We start from the raw sequence: 21,811 nt of genomic DNA, 5'->3' as shown, positions 1-21,811 counted from the left end.
GTAATCACAAGAACTCACTGTCTTTGTAACTTGTAGATATTTCAAGTTATTCTGAAATTAAATCAGTGTAAGGGGTATTTATTTTGAGGGTTTGTTATGGTGTACCGCCTACCATACACGGTAAACACAGTACAGTACACGAGCCAAGCACTGGCCTGACGGAAAAGTGGTTATATATATATCTAATTCCATCCTAAACTAGTGTAAATATATGTAAACAAAACAAAACGAAACTAAACTAAACTTGGCGGTTCTCCAGCCTCGCGCATTAACCTAGATTTTATGCATTAAACTTACACAATGGACTTCCTGCCTGCCGCTGGTGTGTGTGTGTGTGTGTGTGTGTGTGTGTGTGTGTGTGTGTGTGTGTGTGTGTGTGTGTGTGTGTGTGTGTTTCTACATTTTCTCATGGCTTCACATTCTACATTATAAGAAGAACGTAAGTTAACATGTAAATAAAACCTGATAAGAGTTAACAAGATCACTCCTCTGTTAGTATACTGTCTGTCTGTCTGTCTGTCTGTCTGTGTGAGGTGGAACGAGGAATACAGACGCGTCCAGAGAGTGAGGGATATGGTAGAGGGTACAAGACAGGTGTAGAAAGTGACAGGAGACGGTAGAAACACACACACACACACACACACACACACACACACACACACACACACACACACACATACACAAACACAAACAGACGTTCACTTACAAACTCATTCACACATGCTAGCGTGCGCCAACACACACGCGCATGGTAAACATTATCCCCGCACACATGTCAACATTTTTTCCGCACACACGTCAACATCTTTACGTACACACGTCAACACAGCATGGAGTTGACGTACAGCGGGTGAGTGCTTGTCCGACCGCTGCAGAGTCACGTCTCAGTGCAGTGGTTGACAGGTGAGTGTTGGGCAGCCGCGTCAGGTGATCGGTGCCCTGTCAACTCTTGACTTGCTGCCAAGATCCCTCAAGCCTCTTGTCTAGTATGGAGAACGCGCATCCCTCCCGTCAATTTCTGGCCTTTTCACAGGTGTTTCGCAAGTGTTTAAGATCTCCCGTTAATCCTACGTCTTGCACATCAGGGTGTTGGTGTATTTGTCTCGTAATCCTTATTTATCTTTCTACACCCTCTGGTAACCTCCCAGCATTCTCATCACGCTATTGAGCCTTTACGATAAACCACAAGTCGCCCTGTGGCCTCAAGTCGAGCACCACAGATCTCCCGAGTCTCTCATATCTGTCAACCTCTGAGTCTCCTGTGTTGATTCCTGTCACCTTGTCAATACCTCGATAGGGGAGCTTCTCAGTCAACCTTCAGCGGTAATGGTACGTCTTGATTGATTATTCCTTAAATGGGGAGGTGTTGGATATGTGAGGGAGTGGTATCAAGGTGGGGAGTAGGGGTGATAGTGGACCAGTATATTGTTGAAACACCCGCAGTGCTCCGAGTGTTCACGCCATTGTTGCGTTTCCTCGAGTTGGAGAATCTGTCAGATGCTTCGCCTTCGTTAAATTATATCTTATATTTACGCTACATTTATGTCTTTCCATAAAAAACTGTTGAAGAATAGAAGTATAAACAGATGATCATTATAATATATATAAATAATTTTTAAGGTGGTTTTTTAGCAATTTTCTGCAATGTTGCAATGATACAGCAATGTGTGGGTGGACAGCCGTTTATACTATAACTCTTAGCAATCAGCTCAAAACCCTCCTCCCAGACAGGATACTAGACCACCAAGAGGGTAATCCAATCATCAGTAAGCGCACCAGATAGTGGACGCGTTTAGGAGTAAGTGTACAAAGAGGAGGGGGAAACCCGCCTTCCACTTATAAACTAAAATATCAAATTGACGAGAAATAAACCCAGTATAAGTGAGTGTGGTTACTGCCGAGGTTACAAGGTATTTTTCCTCGTACCATTTGCTCTGGGGGAACCGTCAGGAACACTTCATGTGGGAAATACTTAAAAAAAAAAATCTAGGAAAATGAACGTGAGAAAATATGGATAAACATTTTGGAAACATTACTGGAAAAAATCTGGGAAAATATACGAGGAAAACAATCGGTGGGAAAAATATACGAGGGAAAAATCGATGGGAAAACATCTCCGGAAATATCTCTGGAAATGTTGAAGGGAAAAAAAATAGAAAATTTAGCAGAATAGATCGACAAATTAAGTGTTAATAATGTCCACTGTCTCATAAGCTTGTTTGTTACTGAGTTACTCCCTGAGGAAAGACCTTTACACTGTAGTACTGTACATTGTGGGCGTGTGGGCGTGTGGGTGTGTGGGTGTGGGTGTGTGGGTGTGTGCGTTTCTATAACTCTTGTATGTTGACTATAGTTTGGAAGAATAATTAAATAGACAGGCAAATATACGTACATACATATTACTTCGCATAGTAAGTACAGATGTCAGTCACCCCGAACGAGAAAGATATGTAATATTTAAGGGTTTATGGGTGATTACTTCTGTTTTATGATGTGATGAGTAGTGATGAGTGAAAATGAGAGACCATTCTTTAACAACATGATCCATTAATGTCAACAAACTGTTTCTAAAAGTCATAAAGGAAAATGAAACATAATTTTTCCCATCTGTATTTTAGGATTTTTAATGTGACACGATTTTGTGTTTTTGAGTGTGCGTGTGTGCTTGCGTGTGTTGTTTGTGTGTGTGTTTACATTGTGTCTATGGCTTCAAAAATTAGTGTTCACCCAACTTTGAATCACTTGAACGAACCCTTGACCGTGTATACCAAAACTGCTTTACCCTCACCCACACACACACACACACACACACACACACACACACACACTGTTAGACTTCCAGAAACAGAATCCCATCACCTTTGAACTCCTAAAATGATTCTTTAATGAACTTTTGAACATAGTCGACGATATAATTATGGAGTCTTCTTGTCATGAATAGGTCGTTTTTCATCCCCCCGAAGCCTCGATACTAACCTCACATTATAATAAATAACGTATCATTTTGGCCAACGTAAGAACATCCGCCTCCTAAATGGTGAAACGACACGAGTGAACCGACAGAGAAATAAATGAACTTGATGAGTACAAACGGGATCTCAATGACACGGCACTGAAGACAAACTTACAGTACAGACAAAACGATAAAGATGAACCAGAAAGATGTCCAGATAGATAGATAGATAGATATTTAATGCCTCGGTAAATACGGGAAATATCTGACAAGGTAGTTCCTGGAGAGTAATTAGAGTTGAGACAATGTTCAGACCTGGTCATAAGTCACCTCACTCTCGCCCTATTCACTAATTCGGCCGCAGATTTATTTTTCGCTAACGTATCCTGTCGGTGTTAAAGGCGAGTGGGGTGGGGGAAGAGGGTGGGTTGGTGGGTGGGTGGGTTAGCGAACAGGAGGTGGATGTAATAACTCGGGTGAAGATGGTAACTAGACAGAGGAGGAGGAAACAAAGAAGAAAAATGATGATAACAGTGAGGAAATATGTGCAGGAACGGTAAGAGAGACGGAGCCGGGATTATAAGCCTCGGGTTATTATAATGTTGTAAACTTGAACAACAATGGAAGCAATGGCAGGAAGGAGGTTCATTAACATACGTATGTGTAAAAACAAACGCTCACGCTTATACACACACACATACACACACACACACACACACACACACACATGCAAACAGACAGTACTACCGGAAAATTATCTGACGATTCGTTATAAATTTGTTGCATTTCATCATTATATTTTCCTTCCCTCAATCTCCATCTCCCTCACCCTCCCTTCTCTCCTCAATCTCCATCTCCCTCACCCTCCCTCTCTCCCTCCCTCACCCTCCCTCTCTCTCTCCCTCACCCTCCCTCTCTCCCTCCCTCACCTCCCTCCCTCCCTCTCCCTCTCTCCCTCCCCTCCCTCCCTCTCTCCCTCCCTCAACCTTCCTCTCCCTCCCTCCTCCTCTCTCCTCCCTCCTCACCCTCCCTCTCTCCCTCCCTCCCTCACCCTCCCTCTCTCCCTCCCTCCCTCCCTCCCTCCCCCTCCTCCCCCTCCCTCCCTCCCCCCTCCTCCCCCTCCCTCCCTCCCTCCCTCCCTCCTCCCCCTCACCCTTCATCATTTTATTTTCTTTCCCTCAATCTCCATCTCCTCTCCTCCCTCACCTCCCTCTCCCTCCCCCTCACCCTCCCTCTCTCCCCACCCTCCCTCTCTCTCCTCTCCCTCCTCCCTCCCTCCCTCCCTCCCTCCCTCTCCCTCACCCTTCATCATTTTATTTTCTTTCCCTCAATCTCCATCTCCTCTCCCTCCCTCCCTCCCTCTCTCCCTCCCTCACCCTCCCTCTCTCCCTCCCTCACCTCCCTCCCTCCTCCCTCCTCTCCCCCACCCTCCCTCTCCTCTCTCCCTCTCTCCCCACCTCCCTCTCTCCTCCCTCTCTCCTCCCTCACCCTCCGTCTCTCCCTCACCCACCCTCTCTCCCTCCCTCTCCCTCCTCCCCTCCCTCTCTCCCCCTCCCCTCCCTCCCTCCCTCCCTCTGTCCCTCACCCTCCGTCTCTCCCTCACCCTCCCTCTGTCCCTCTCTCCTCCCTCCCTCACCCTTCATCATTTTATTTTCTTTCCCTCAATCTCCATCTCCCCTCTCCTCCCTCACCCTCCCCTCTCTCCCTCCCTCACCTCCTCCCCTCTCCCTCACCCTCCCTCTCTCCCTCCCTCACCCTCCGTCTCTCCCTCCCCTCCCTCTCCCTTCCTCCCCTCCCTCTCTCCCTCTCCCCTCCCTCCCTCACCTCCCTCTCCCTCCCTCCCCTCCTCTCTCCCACCCCTCCATCTCGTAATACAACTCCTCCTCCTCCCTGTTTCTCCTCCCTTTTCTTGTCTCCTTCGCCACCTACTTCTTCCTACTCTCTCTCTCTCTCTCTCATATATTTCTATCTCCCTGTTCTTTAACTACCTCTCTTCTTCCTCTCTTTTTCTCCCTACTCCCATTTTCACTCTCCCCTTCTTTCCTTTCCCTTTTCCTCCTCCTTTTCCTTCACTTCTCCTCCTCATTTCCCTTCCCTTCCTTCATGTCCTTCCCCTTTTCTCTCTCCCTTCCTTCTTCCCCATTTCCTTCCTTCCTTCCCCCCCACCTTCCTTCCTTTCCTCCTTCCTCCTCCTTACCCCCCTCTCCTCCTCCTTCCCTTCCCCCTCTCCTCCCCATTCCCCCACCCCCGTCACCTCTTACTTCTAGAGTCTTACAATGAATATAATGCTGACTCAGTCTGTACTCATAAACGCGATAAGAGAGCAATCACGAACTTCATAAATTGAACTTCATAAATTGATTAGCAGCTCTTGTTACCATGTTAACGTGAGATGGAGCTTGGCCCAGTTCTTGGAGGCGCGAGTGAGTGGGAGTGAGTCGAGTTTGAGGCAAAAGTTCAAGGAAATTCACGAAAACTGAAGCGAGAGATGTTAGGGGTGATTTTGAAGAGAAGATGAGAGAAGTGGATGGGAATTGAAGCAAGAGAAGTTGGACGAAAATTGAAGCGAGAGAAATGGACGAAAATTGAAGCGAGAGAAATTAAGTATAGTTTGAGGAGAAGATGAAGCAAATGGAAAATGAGGTGAGTGGACACGTTGTTGTCTCACTTCATGTTGGAGGTACCAGACAGGAACTGAAGTTAATACAGTTGAGTGAAGCTGAATACAAGAGTAAGTTAAATTGATAGGAATATAAGTGACCAGAAGAGGGCAGAATTTGAGGAAAAAGTTTATGGTGAAGAGGAATAATTTTAGACGTGAGTTTGAACTATATTGATAGGATCTGTATCGCGTTGACTGTGAATAAATAAATAGAGGTTAAAGATGATTTTATTTTAGTGAAGTCTGAGGTAAATTTGAAGTATGATAAAGAAGATAAGATGAAAGGGTTTGAACTGACGAATTGATAGTCGATAATTACCACGTCAAACTAGACACTTAGGGAAAGCAAAAACCAGAGAGAGAGAGGAATCATAAGTCCAAGAATCCAGCATAATGGTTTTAACTAAAGAAAAAAATAAATGATTGGCGCCAGAGACTGACCTCGTATTGTGAAGTTTTCTTTTTCTCTGGAAGGTCTTATTGTTATCTTGGAGGAGTGTGTGTGTGATTGCTTTTACTCCACTAATGGCTTTCATTTACTTGGAGAATGACCATAAGTGGATCAGCCAGTCAGCACGTTGCTTGACCTGGCTTGATCCAGTTTCATATGGGGTGACCCGCGACACTGAGAGCCTTTTCTAATACTGTGCATTTGTAACTGGAAATAGAACTCGTTTTTGTGGTTTGGTATCGTGTTCTTATGTTTGGATTGAGAATATTCTGTGTATGTGTTTTTTTCGGTTTATTTTCGCACTAGTAGTAGTAGTAGTAGTGGTGGTGGTAGTTGTGGTGGTGGTAGTTGTAGTGGTGGTGGTAGTTGTAGTGGTGGTGGTAGTTGTAGTGGTGGTGGTAGTTGTAGTGGTGGTGGTAGTTGTAGTGGTGGTGGTAGTTGTAGTGGTGGTGGTAGTTGTAGTGGTGGTGAATAGTTGTGGTAGTGTAAACAAACATATCTTTCATTCTTCCTTCACCCAGTCACCCTTCCCTTTTGGTAGTGGATGTGTTATCAAGTCTAGTTAAAGCTTCTCTTCATTAACCCTCAACCTTCTTCATATCCTTACGTTTCTTACCTCGAACTCGCATTACAATCTGAGATAAAAAACTACTTCACAAATGTGTCCAGATAATTCAAGAAGGTAATCTCACCCGGTATGTATTCTCAACTTGATTCCATGCCAACTTTAGGAAGCGTCCTCACAGTGAGTCAAGACACAAGAAGCATGGCGACACTGGTGAAGAACTAAAAGCTTTCCGAGGCAGGCCCCAAAATTACGCAGATAACTACATAAATCGATCAGAGTTGGCCTTGTAACTCTCCTAATCACTTTGGTGCACTTATCAGTTCCACGTGAATGTAGCGCCGCGAGGTCTTATCCACTGTTGTTTTTGCTGTACGAAGGCAAGGTCTAAAGGCGGCCTCTTGTTGATTTCATTAGTGGGAGGGTGAGTGAGGGATGAGGGTGTAAGAGGGGTGAGGGTGAGAGGGTGTAGGAGAGGTGAGAGGGGTGAGGGAGGGATGATAGGGTGTAGGAGAGGTAAGAGGGTGTAGGTGGGATGAGAGGGGGGAATCCACACCAACCTCATAGCTTAACCTCATAGCTTAACCTCAAGCGCAGCTTAACTACAAAATTAGCCTCAGAGTTGAACCCCATAGTTTAACGTCACAACTCAACCTCACAAGTTAAACTCACAGCTTAACCTCACAATTTAATCCAACAGCTTAACCTTACTGCTTAACCTGACACCTTAACCTCACAAAATAATTTAAAATAATTACAAATGAAAATATAATAATAATCTTAATAATAACAATAACAATAAGATAATTCAGAAATCGAATATCGACTAAAATGGAAGCTATAAACAAACGCACTAAAGACATTACATATATTTCCTTCCACCACTTTAAAAAGACGTAATACAGTTAACTCAGTAACAAGTATATCAACATCTATATATAGTATCCTTCTGGTCTCTATTCTCACAGTGTTAAGATTCCAGCCAGCAGTTTGTCTTGCCACCCAGAGCACGAAATCAGATCCATTAGAACACACTGAGGGGAGAATTTTACGGTTGTATTCTTATATACACGCGCGAGTGACAGTCCGAATCCATTTAAGGCGGCGAGGACTCTGGTTCGTGTGTCGGAGTGGAACTTGTTGAATCCGCGTCCCGGGGTGAAGCTGTCACACTCGCTTTGTCCTCCTGTTGTGTAGGTGTGTGGGTGTGTGTGTGTGTGTGTGTGTGTGTGTGTGTGTGTGTGTGTGTGTGTGTGTGTGTGTGTGTGTGTGTGTGTGTGTGTGTGTGTGTGTGTGTGTGTGTGTGTGTGTGTGTAGTACAATTCCTCCTCATTTCCGATATACAGCATAGTGGTGGTGTATTATTGAGAACAGTATTGCAGTAGTGTGTTGTGGTGATTGTGGTAGTGTTGTGGTGATTGTGGTAGTGTTGTGGTGGTTGGTGTGGGCAGGGGTGTCTTATAACAACTTACATTAACGAAAAAACATGCAGTGACTATGAGTAACGTACAATAACTATCGTAAATCTAAGGATAGGTTACAGAGGCTCACAATATTGCAAGATGCTACATCGCTTCTCTAGCAATATAGCAGGAGTGAAATGACCAACTTGACATGTAGAGGTCGTTCATTCCACAAACTTTTAAGGTAATAAAGTTTCTCTCTCTTTCTTTTAATTTCCAAAGTGTGTGTTCACGTTGTTGTAAATTCCTGCGGTCTTCTTGGTTATTGGACTCGGAAGTGGTACTCAGAGTAAGTCTTCCGTCTGATTGGCTGAGCTGACTGGCTGAGCTGACTGTCTGGTCTTCTTCGTCTTGGAGTCATTCGTCTTGGTGTCATGGTTTTGCCCGATGTGTAAATTTCGCCACAATAAACATCCTATTTCTCCTCCTTTTTCTTCGGCGTCTCCTTCTGCGTGGAGATTAAACACTGGCCACACGTGTCATGTTTTTTATCATGTTTGGTTCATTGCATGGAGTTTACCTTAGAAAATTTTAGATATTGAAAAAAAAAAAAAAAGTAAACCTCTGTGTATTTCATTGGTTTAAATCTATGCCAGTTTTAGTGATGGTTTATACCTACCCAGAGAAGTGCCCCCCCCCACCCACACCACCACCCACCTACTCACCCACCCTTTCGTTCATAATCTCGTGTCGCGAAATCCTGACAGAATTTGCTTACACAGAGATAAAAATCACACCCACCTACACTCTTGACCATAACTAGATGCCACAATAATAAGCTTGAACTCCTGCTAACAAAAACATGTTGTAATACACCCATGTATGTCCTGTTCCCCCAAAACCGAACGAGGGAATTAATAAAACGTAAGACCTATTGGCCTTTTAGAAAACTGACGCAATATTAACACACACACACACACACACACACACACACACACACACACGCCGCCATATTGTCCGTGAAGCGATGTCGCAAAAATGAAGAGAAAGTCACACATTTCACAGATAAACACACACACACACACACACACACACACATATATAGAGGTGGCAGGAGTAGAGAAGAGGGCCTGTCTTACAATAACACACAGGGACGCCCTCCACGTCGACGTAGGGATGTCGTAACGGTATCCAGGGCCATCACGTGAGGCCCTCGAAAGAGAGAAAAAAAAAAGGCTCTCAAGTTGCACCATCTTTGCACCATCTTCACATCAACACTTGGCTTAAAGACCTCTGCAGTGTTATTCCTTTACTCTTAATGCCCTGTAAAAGTTATCTTCACCTTCCCCAGATCACAATTATCCCCAAGAGAATTATCAAGAACTTAACTTACGATTTTTTGGGGGTTCTATCGTAAGTAATTTTATCTGGATGTTTTTAGTGATAATTTTAATAAGTTGACTGGGTAGTATATGGGCCAAGTCAACAAAATTTTAATAATAATTCTTCCTTTAATTGTCTAGATAATTTTTCGTGATAATTTGTTTCGGTGAATTTATTAGTTAATAGTTTTGTAATTAATGAGGTTGAAATTAAACTATTTATATATTTAAAAAGTTCTTAATTAACAGACTCTAATTTTTTCACTAACAACTCTTCAACAACAATGTCCTAATTTTATTCACAACTTCTCATTACGTGTTATTGAAAAAGAAAAAGGATACAGAAAGGAAATTAAATAAATAAAACAAGAAGATTAACAAAGATAAAGAAATGAAATAAATGAAATAAAATTATTACAAAAATAAAATAAAAAGATGTCTCGTTATCGTCCTCCAAAAAAAAAAAAATCTCTTTACGGTCTGAAAAACAACTTTCCACTCAACCAACATTTTCCCTTTTCCGCCACCACCAACAATTTGATGAGGAGAGGAAAGAGAGAGAGAGAGGGGTCAAGGCAGTAGGAACAAGTCATCGATCAAACACCTGATTTTGGGAGAAGAGAAACGACAGAGGAAATAACGTGTTGTTTACTGTTTGTGAGGGGGGGGTGGAAGGAAGGGGAGGGAGGGAGAGAGAGAGGGTAGGGAGGAGGGATGACGGTAAAGGAAGGAAGGGAAGGGACGGTAAAGGAAGGAAGGAAGGGACGGAAGAAAAGAAGTGTACTATGAGAGAGAAGTGATTAAGATTAGAAGTGGAGAAGGAAGAGAAAGAGAAGAGCAGGAAGAAGAGAAAACCAAATTCAAAATAGGTGAGGAGGAGGAAATCAAGAAAATGAAGGGGAAAATCACATTAAAAAAGGAAGGGTAAAAAAATATAAGATATGAAACCAAGATAAAGATAAGAAAAAGGAAAAGATGAAACAGTGTATAGGAGGAAGAGGTAAAGATGATAAAGAAGCAGAAAGGAAGAAACAGAAGAATGTATAAATAGGAAGATAATTACAAGACTAAAGTTAATGTACTTCCTCACAGAGTCAATATCTGCCTCAACACCTTATAGGATGGTGGGAACACAAACATTCTTATCAACATGGTATAAGATCGTGTTGGGTCACATACACACACACACACACACACACACAGTCATAACGTGTGAACCAGGAAGGGAAGAAAATCGTCAACAAATATTAATAATAGTCCTGAGGAAAAAAAAACAAATCACGATCGAGAGAAACAAAAGAAATCAATCACGGACAACAAAAGGAACACAGAGAAGATATTTATACAGTATAGCATAAAATTGAATTTCATAAGATCATTAAAAATTATTGGATATATACGAATTAAGTCATCAATCTTGACCTCCCAATCACCTTTCATCGTTCAAGCACAGAAATCGTGAAAGACTGACACCTAAAATGGTCGTCATACATCAATATACCAATAGATTTCTTTTAAGGATTTTGATACGGGTTTGGATTCATAAAGACGGATGTATAAGATTAGAATCGGTATAAAACAGATAGCCTTGGCCTGGTTGTGGTGGCTTGGTGGTGTGATGGTTGAGAGCCGCACGGACAGCAAACAAGCCTACATTGAGAGATTTTGGTCTTTTGAGTTTGCGAAGGTTCCCCTGGTCTCAACACACACACGCCAAGACCTACCACACAAGATACTAAAGCTTCTGGTAAACAGACTCTCACGCGCGGATAAACTAAATTCTTTAGACGGTAGAGGATCAACACCCATTGAGATCTTCGGGGCAGTGAAGGTCATTAAAGATCTGAGGACTTGACGTTTCTTGAGAATGTGAAAGTTACTTGAGGAAGTTCCTTGAGGTGGTGAAGGTTCCTTAGACACTACTAACGGGATCTTTCTGACATAAGTACACACAGGAGATGTCTTGGTATAGCGGTGGTGGGACTATTAAGACATTTAAACCAGTAGTACTTGTATAACCACATCCTCTATACCTTATCATAAAAACTCAACCGGTTTATATTGTATCCAGACAAAGATATACCCTCTCTCTCTCTCTCTGATATGCGACGTCAGACCCACTTGGGCAACGCAATGAGCTGACTTGTAGATATTCACCGTGAGTGACCACAATTGTGCTATGGGCCATCCCTTACCTCCCCTCTCCATGAAAACATCTTTTTCTCTCTTAAGTGAAGGTTCTCTCAGAAAACACACACACATGATGTTCCCAGTGGCACGACCATACAGTAAGCGGAGTGACTTGTTCTTTGATAATTCCTTTATAACCTGTTTTAGGGGTCACCATACTGCAGTGATCACTTGGCTCCCTTCACAACCTGAGGTCACAGTCTCAACCTCAGCTGTCTTATAAATTTGACGGAGTGGCTGTAACTGAGAGCTTATCATCGTCAGCCAGAAGACCAAGGCTGTCTAACATCCCCCCTTGAAGTACACCACCTCGCTTGAACTGATAATACGTAAGAATAAAAGAATAGGAAGAAGAAGAATTAAAAGAGCAACAACAAAAAAGGGTCATTAAGAATCTGAGAATGTTTAGGATGTGGCGAGTCATGGTTAGAAGTGTGTTTAGCATTTCACTTTACACGACTAGTTAGGTTAGGTGAGGTGACTATCATGGTACATCGGAACTACCTGGTTGATCGAGGTAAACAAATTATAAAAGTGGTGTTAATAACATATTTCGTTCTGTTGACATTAAGGTACAAGGGAATTTAATTTGATACCTACATGAAGATTCAATACACATACATACATACACTACACACACTACATACATACATACATACATACATACATACATACATACATACATACATCTTTCTCTGTCCTCGAACACGGAGACAATATCAGCACTCAGCGTGGGCCGTCTACCATACATTATCAAGACCAGGGGTAATATAACAAAATGCTTCATTAATGTGTATTTACATGTAATAACAGAAGTTTCTAACGCTAAACACGGTGATGCCTCGGGGTGTTGTAGTGGAAAGGAATTACCATAGAGGAACACGTGTATTAAGGCAGAGGGAACGTGTAGTAACGGGTGTGTTCGTGTTGTGTTTCTCGCCGTAGCTGAATTGTTGATAAAACGGGAGGCAACAGATAGAGATTTTTGTGATATCTTCCTTTGCTCGCCAGTGTTACGTACTTGAAATATTCTTGATCTCATTGGCTATCTCTCTATCAGATGGCTTTTACACTTTATAAATACGAAGGTACTTTTAAAAATCACGTTCATATCATATATTGAAAACACGCCTTGAAGTTATAACTCGTAGATAAACTTTACGAACACTTTAAACACGGTTGAAGAAGAGACTTTGTAAAGATTGAAAGCTGATTTTCCTTGGCAAGTATCTCATGGTATTGTCTCATCTCTTGCTTAAATACGGAGAGCCTAAGATCTGGTGAAGGGGAAGAGCCTAAGACCTGGTGTGGAGGCTAAACACGGCGGATCACCAGCTGAGTGGCTAAACACCCTCACGGCCACCTCTGTGTTACTGCCTTACTAGATCGCTATTTAACCTGGGAATATTGTCAGTGTAGATACTTAGTGGCTCAGTGGGGACCCTTGGCCTCCTACTGTGTGTAAATCTCTTCTCTCTCTCTCTCTCTCTCTCTCTCTCTCTCTCTCTCTCTCTCTCTCTCTTTTGAAATAGTTTTTGTTCTACTCCTATCTGCCTCTATCTTTTCCCTCTTACATCTCCTCACCCACTTAAGCAACAACAACAACAAACACACACACACACACACACACACACACACAGCGTCTTGCATCTCATGACAGGTATAACGAGGTAATTAGTTAATCAAATTACACCTATCCACCGCCATTAACAACCGAGCGTGTCTTAGCAGTGGGTAAGGAGGGAGGGGAGGAAGGAGGGAACGGGGAGATCCAACCTTATTGAACCATCAGCCTACACACACACACACACACACACACACTGACTGCTTCCATATTGCGCATGAGTTGAATCATCAGTTACGCTCCTCTTTGATATCCCGCGCAATTGCCTTCGTAAAAGCGTTTATTGAATCATAACCCCCCCTCCTGTCTTTATGGCTATACGTCGATACATATGTAATAACCTTCTTTTAGTATCGTCAGTCTGATACCTCGATGGCTTATTGGATTAGCTTATTCTTCATGTCTCTCTCTTATCCTGAGTCACTTATTTGAGAAGTTTAGTGTAGTTAAGATTTATGAAGTGATTTTAAAGTCATTAATATTACACCTATTATCATCTCTTAATTAGGCTTGTGTCTGGAGATATTGAATGGATGTAAAGGAATTAATTGTATTTACTTTCTTTTATAATATAAGGGGTAATAGGTATGAGGAGAATAATGGTTAGATGTGTTTCAGGTTATTATTGTTTTCACTGATTATTTATGTATTTGTTTATTATTATTATTATTATTATTATTATTATTATTATTATTATTATTATTATTATTATTATTATTATCGCAGTCGTTGTCGTTATTATTATTGATATGCGTAATAGAAGCAGTAGTAGAGTTAGGAGTAGCATAATTACTACTACTACTACTACTACTGCTGCTGTTTTGTTTTTGTTTTTTAATCGTGGCCTCCAGCCTCCCTCAATAGCCACACCTTCGCCACCATTTTATTACCTTAATATTAAGTATCCTAATACATAAGTAGCTATCCTAGCTGTGTTGAATTAGTTGAGCCGCAGGTCTATGCGGCATTCAGTGACTGTAGAGTCATACTCAATATCTGCAGCTGTTGTCTGATTTGGGGCCGATGCTCTCGTTCCCCTGAGGCAGAGCAAACCCGACCGAAGGAAAGAGAAAGACAGTCGACATCTCATCCAGGCTGTAACATAACTTCTGGGCTGCTGCTTCTGTTTGGAGATCAACTCCGCGAGTCTGGCGTAGAAACGTCTTGTACTTGGTCCCATCCCCCCAGAGGTTGTGAACACTAGAGGAGTGAAGCTGCCTTGATCAACGTTCTGAATTCTCTCCCCGTATGCCCTTATCTTGTCGTTCTCGTTCCTCCTATGTGCAGCACCGAGAGCTAAGTTACGGTGACATGCGGCCATGGGATCGAACATCCTGATGTCGAAGAAGGCTCGCTGTCCCCGCGTCCAGAATCCTCGCGCACTGATGTCAACACGAGCTTCGTTGGATGTGTTTGAAGTCCTATGTTAGAAGATCTCAACGTCCAATGGAAGAAGGGTCTATTCTGCCATGACATCACGGTTGATTTCCTTCAACATATTTGCTGTGAGATCCCTTACTTCGTCATGCCTCATGCAAATGAAGCCCCCTTTCTTGCACACCATGGCGTGATCGACGTCATAGGTAGAGCCACACACGCATTGGGAGGGCAAACCTTCTACTGGCCAACCATACCTTAGAGCAATGGCATCTGTAAATTCTTGTTTATTGAGACTGAAACCATTTGCCCTTATCGGTAACTACTACTACTACTACTATTACAACCACAACTTCTACTACGATACTTCTACTGTTACGACTACTACCACAACCACTACTACAACAACTACTACCACAAGCACAACTACCACACAACCACAACTACTACTACTATCACCCACATACCACTAATACTATTTCCTTTATTACAAACAAAAAAAATTATGACAACCTATGACCGATGTAGCTGTGTGGTTTAGTGTGTGAGGCAGACAACGTCTTCATCCTCATGTAACAAAAAATATTACTCAAGAAAAAAAAATGAGACCAGTTTACAAGATATTTCTAATTTATCATGAAGGTTAAATTACACCTGAAAGATTACTCAATTAAATTAATGACGTAATCGACTTAATTAAGTGTGAATTTATCGCCTCTAGGTAGGAAAAATACTCACTTGTAGTCGTTGTATTTTTTCTACAGTGTGACGTGTGTGTGTGTGTGTGTATTAAAAATCTTTATTGAATTAGGATATAAATTAATTGAGTGTTTACGTACGAGTATTTTGATGGTGTAATTTGTGTATCTCCAGCACTATTGACCTCCCAGGGTGCCAGAGGGCTTGAGAGACTGTTGCTACGGGTCACTTGATACGAGCAAACAGATGTATTAGGAATTAGTGTCAAAGGTCAACCCTCGTTTCCTCTTTTCTCCTAAACTTTCGGCCGAAATTTTGTGGTGCTCATCTACCAGGTGAGTGCGGGGCCCGGGAACCTCTGGCAAACGTCCTCTTGTACAAACACTTTCAAAGTCAACAGTGCGTGAGATACCCACCCATTGCTGCCCCATGAATGGTCGCCTACCCCCGCCCCGCCCCGCTTCTCTCCCCCCCCCCTCCCCCTCATCTCCGTAAACTCTTCTGAAAAACATCTCACACAGATTTTCTCGGAGGTATTTTTATCATGGCAGGAAAAATGAGAGAATAAATGTGGCAAATATCCCGTGTGATAGAGAGATAAGTTGAATGTTTGACAACTCAACACTCCAAGGTGTAGTTTATTTGGGCGCGGGGGTTACACACACTGACAGTTATATACCCGGGTTGTGTATGAGTGCTCATGTCCGATTATTATTGACTGGAACTTATTTTTTTTTCTTGGTTCGTTCTGAGAAAAATCGCAAAATTCACATAATAAAAACTGGAATGTTTCTATACCGTTGTTATGTACGGGGAGGGAGGCTGACTGTACATAGGAAAATTAACACAAGAGTCAAGATCCCGTGAACTTTGCATCTATAATGATAAATCTCATTAGGTCGATACCGCTCCATAACAAGAATTAATTAAATGATGAAGAGAAGAAACAGTATCTATGTAATCTGTAATTTTATGCAGATTATATGAATTAATCCACATCTCAGATCACCAGTGTCATAAAATATTACACTGCGGTGATGTGCATCTTTTTATTAAAGGGAGTTATCAATTATCACAAAACAACTACCAAGTCTTATTTTTCCTTAGTAACAAGAAGGTATTTGACAGAGATAAATATTAAACATTATTTACCAAAGTGATGGAGTTTAGTATCAACTTGTAAATCTTTTGATCTGTTGGTAAAAGCAGCGAGGATTTTGTCTGGTACTCCATGTCAATAATGTAACACGTCTGGATGTTGTAAGACTACTTTCTACAACTTGCCGATTGTTACACGCTACTGCCAGGTTGTTGTTGTGAATTGTTGCCATTATGTTTTTTGAGTTGTGAGCCCACTTGAGGAGGGTAGTGCTCAAGGGACAGCTGGTGTTAGGGTAGTGTTCAAGGGACTGCTGGTGTTAGGGTAGTGTTCAAGGGACTGCTGGTGTTAGGGTAGTGCTCAAGGGACAGCTGGTGTTAGGGTAGTGCTCAAGGGACAGCTGGTGTTAGGGTAGTGCTCAAGGGACAGCTGGTGTTAGGGTAGTGCCAAGGGACAGCTGGTGTTAGGGTAGTCAAGGGACAGCTGGTGTTAGGGTAGTGCCAAGGGACAGCTGGTATTAGGGTAGTGCTCAAGGACATCTGGTACAGGTACAGGTAGGGTAGTGCTCAAGGGACTCAAGGGACTGGTATTAGGGTAGTGCTCAAGAAGGTTCTCAAGGGCTGCTGGTATTAGGGTAGTAGGACATCTGGTATTAGGGTAGTGCTCAAGGGCCAAGCTGGTATTAGGGTATCTGCTCAAGGGACATCTGGTATTAGGGTAGTGCTCAAGGACATCTGGTATTAGGGTAGTGCTGGGGTAGTGCTCAAGGACATCTGGTATTAGGGTAGTGCTCAAGGGACAGCTGGTATTAGGGTAGTGCTCAAGGGACAGCTGGTGTTAGGGTAGTGTAAGGGACAGCTGGTGTTAGGGTAGTGCTCAAGGGACAGCTGGTGTTAGGGTAGTGCTCAAGGGACAGCTGGTGTTAGGGTAGTGCTCAAGGGACAGCTGGTGTTAGGGTAGTGCTCAAGGGACAGCTGGTGTTAGGGTGTCTTCTTGTGTCAGTGTGTCATAAATGGGTGTAATGACCATTGTTATTATTATTATTATTATTATTATTATTATTATTATTATTATTATTATTATTATTATTATTATTATTATTATTGTTGTTGTTGTTTTCATTGTTATTGTTGTTGTTGTTAATAATGTTGTTGCTCCTGTTGATGTTTTTGTTGTTGTTGTTGTTGTTACTTTTATGGAACCTGATTATGATAGTATTACAATAATTTATATTTTTTGTTATATCCGAAGTTCTCTCATACTACACTGGTTAGGTTAGGTTAGGTTAGGTTCACCCTCAAGAGGATTGAATATATCTAACTTTCACCCTTAGTGTTAATTGTAGTTGTGATGGAATTAATCTCCAAGTCTTTTTAGTGAGGGAATTATTGTAATGTTGGTCCCATGTCCCCGGTAACCCACACCCACCCACCCCCCACCCCTTACCTGTAGCCATACTTCAGGTGTTCCTACTGGCTAATGATAGATGGCACCTGACCTGATGTACCGGAGTAGCTTTCAATCCCATCAGTCATAATATACCTACAATCACTGCCACCTACATCGTCATCAGGAGGCAACCACACAATACCATCACCTTATTAATTACTAAATACTGAGCCAGAGTTCATCCAAGTCTCAAATGGCTCCTACGATGAGTATTTCTCGTAAGTGAGGATATAACAAAAGAACTTAAACGAGTTGTCTTACGATAAATCCCTGAAATTGACGTTTAGAAAGTCTTAAAATTACACTGAGACTTAAATTAGATACGTTTTTATTTAAGGATCAGTTATAGGTGATACAATTAAGGTAAAAAAAACACTTAGGGGTCTTAGGATAATTTACATAGCTATTCATTATTATATTTTCCAGTAATTACTATAAAACTATACGTCCCATAATGGTAGTGGACATAGTGTAAATTTATTTTGTTCACGTCATCATGGCCACTATATTTACACTATAGCCTCAATGAACCAAGCAGATGCATCCTCACACCTTCACCATACACTGAGGGGATTTCACCGTAAGAGAGTGGGGAGGAGAGCTTAGGTGAGGTGAGGGAGAGGGGGGAGCTAGGTGAGGTGAGGGAGGGGGGGGCTGAGTAGAGGTGCGGCCTACAGCAGGTAAACTGAGGGTGCTGTATAAATATGTCAAGATCGTGTTACTGACGAAGAGTAACGGGGGGAGGTAGAGGCCAGGGGTATAAGAGGTCCTTGAGAGGTAGTGAAGGGAAGTGATAGCATGATGACTCGAAAGAAGGAAAGAAATAACGAAAGAAGAAGAAATTAACTTGATAGAAGAAAGATGACTGGAAATGAAGATAACTTGAAAGAAGAAAAATAACACAAAGAAGAAGAAAAGATTATACCATAACAGAAAGATATGAATCATAGAAGTATAAGACATAGGCCTACGGGTATAGTCATAGGCTCGGATAAATGGTAGATGGAGAAGCAGCAGAATGGATCTTAAATGGGTTAAGTAAAGTTAAATGAATAAGAAAAATATATAGAGAACAAAATAGGAAAGCTCAAAATAAGCAAATTCCAAAAAATAGGGAAAATATAACTGAGATAACAGAGATAAGTTAGATACATTAGATATGGCTTTTATAATTAGTCGTAATATAAAGATAATTAATTCACGTATGTTGCTGAAAGATCGTTAAATAATATCCTCCTAAATATATCCACAGAAACGAGAAAATAATTTATCTATAAAATAACAAACAACAAAATATTTATATGGTTGTAAAATAAATATCTTTTAAATAGCAAAGAAAAAATAAATATCCGTGAAAAGTGTTGGAAAGATCGCTGACATGTAGCACAAACACCGCTCGAAAGTAGCGGCGTAAACAACGACATTCCTCACGGTGATGTTGGGCCAAGCTACACACCTCTCCTTCATCACCATAGACACGGAGGGTGATGAATGGTGATGAGGGACGTGAAGTGATGATTTAAGAAGATAAGGAGGTAGTGGTGGTGAAAAGGAGGTTGAGAAGGGAGGGAGAGAGGGAGAGGTAGGGAGGGAGGTGAAAGACAGGTGGCATCCGTCGGTAGGAGCGCATCTTGCATCCGTTCATCCGCACGCCGCATCCGCCGCTGACCTGAAATAACAACCTTATAGGGAGGATGGATGACGGGCAGAAAAATGAAGAGAGTTGAAGAAGGTTTCGCAATGAGGTGTTAACTGGTGATACCTCCTACAGGTGAAGGAGAGAGGAGGTAAAGAGGGAGGGAGGGGGAGGGAGAGAGGGAGAGAGGAGGTGAAGAGGAGGGAGGGAGGGAGGAAGAAACAGAGGGAGAGAGAGAGGTGAAGAGGGAGGGGGGAGGGAGGTAAAGGGGGGGGGGAGGGAGGGAGGGAGGGAGAGAGAGAGGGAGGTGAAGAGGGAGGGAAGGCGGCAAAGAGGGAGGCAGGGAGGTGAAGAGGGAGGGAGGGAGGTAGGTAAAGAGGGAAGGAGGGAGAGAGGAAGAGAACGAGGAAGAGAGCGAGGGAGAGAAGCAAGGTGGAATAAGAAGAGAGGGAGAGAAGAGTAGGGAGGTGAACTAAAACATTTGTAAGGCGGAATTAAGAGAGAGAGAGGAATGGAAAAGGAAGGTGGGTAGAGGAGAAAGGCAAGTTTGGGAGGAAGGAAAGGGACTACGAATAGGTTTGGAATGGGTAATGATGGAAAAGACAAACGCTTGGGCTGGTGTAGACGATTTGTAAACATAGTCAAACTTTATAGATAAGCAACATTGATTGGAAAGTCAGGGCGGTCAGAGAAGTACCTGAGGTGAGTAGGGTAGCTGTGGTGATGAACAGACTCTTATATACTACTGACGAAGGAGCTGACGGAAGATAATAATGTGAGAGGTAGGTAACAGAAGTAGCGCCCCTCTCTCTCTCTCTCTCTCTCTCTCTCTCTCTCATTGCCTCCACTTTTCCTACAATAGAATCTTTAACACGAGCAGGGCGAGAACCACGACTCTGGTCCGCACGTACAGTACTTGGGAGTGATATCTTAACAGGGATGGATTATATGTTCCAATTATCCATGGATGTTCGCACTTCATTCCGTTTCCCACTGTAGGAGGGTGTTCCATGCCCCCCCCACCCACCCACCCACCCCCAAAAAATCCTTCGGTAAACAGTCAACCTATAGCAACACCTTGACGCGGTCCCTCATATTAGTACACACATACACACACACACACACACACACACACACACACACACACACACACCATCTGTCTTGAAGAACTCCTGTGCTTCTGTAAAATAAATGGAGTATTGATATAAAGATGTTCGCTTCGTCTTAGAGATCTCGGAAACGAATGACATCTGTCCTTTTGCATCTGTGTATGAAAGAATATTAATACGATTGGCCATTATTTTTATAATTTTTATTTCTTATAATATTTTTTGTTACTTTTTTGTTCTCCACATCATCTCTCCATCTCCCGGTTATCTCTAGGTATTACAATCTTTCTTCTTCTTTCTCTCTCTCTGTTTTTATTCTTGGCCTCTTCTTCTCCTTACTCTACGTTCCCTCCTTCCCTCCCTCTTACTCTTTGCTCCTTCCCCACTTTTAGTCTTCACCCTCTTCATCCTCCTCTTCTTCCTCTTACCCCTCGCCTCCATCTCCCGTCACCCCTCTCCCCCCTTCCCTTCCACCCCCTGCGGTCATTCCCTTTCCCCTTCCCCTCCATCCCCCCTCACCTCCTCCCTCCCCCTCCCCTTCTGCCCCTCCTCCCCCCCGCTCCCTCTCCCCCCTGCCCCCTCCTCCCTCCTTCCCCTCCGCCTCCTCCCTCACCTGAGAGAAACACGGCGGGCAAAATGAAGACATCACACTTCAGCCTCTGGTTCTCGTGCCAGCCACTCTAACCTGACCCCTTTCCCCACCTTCTCCCCTCACTTATCCTCCAGCCCCCATCTCTCACCCCTCCCCCCTTATCTCTCACCCTCCCACCCCCAGTAGGTGGCACCGTTCCTCAGGTAGGTCTCACCTGGTGTACGATCAAAACAATGCCGGTGAGAAATTGAGGTGGTGCCAATCTCGTTACCTGTGGCAGGTGAACAGACACCCACCTGCAGAGAGGGAGGCGGAGAGAAGTAGAGAGACGGGACCTGAAGTAGTAGCAGTAGGAGGAGGCGAAGGAGGAGGAAGTAAGAGGAAGGGAAAGGTGAAAGAAGAAGAGGGATGGATGATGGTGTGGAACGTTTTGGACGGAAGGGGGAGGAAGGAAGGGGAGGAGGGAGAAGAGTGATGTGGGAAGAAGGAAGGGGAGGAATGGTGGGTTGTGTTGATTCGTAGTGGTGTTGATGGTAGTGACGCTGGTGTAAAGGTGCTAATTCAGTGGTGTTGGTGATAGTCTTAACTTTGGTATTGTCTCTTAAGTGATGCTTTTCATT

The sequence above is a fragment of the Homarus americanus genome, unplaced genomic scaffold, assembly GCF_018991925.1.
Source record: "Homarus americanus isolate GMGI-L3 unplaced genomic scaffold, GMGI_Hamer_2.0 scaffold59578, whole genome shotgun sequence".
Lineage (NCBI taxonomy): Eukaryota > Metazoa > Arthropoda > Malacostraca > Decapoda > Nephropidae > Homarus > Homarus americanus.
This window is presented reverse-complemented; position numbering follows the sequence as displayed.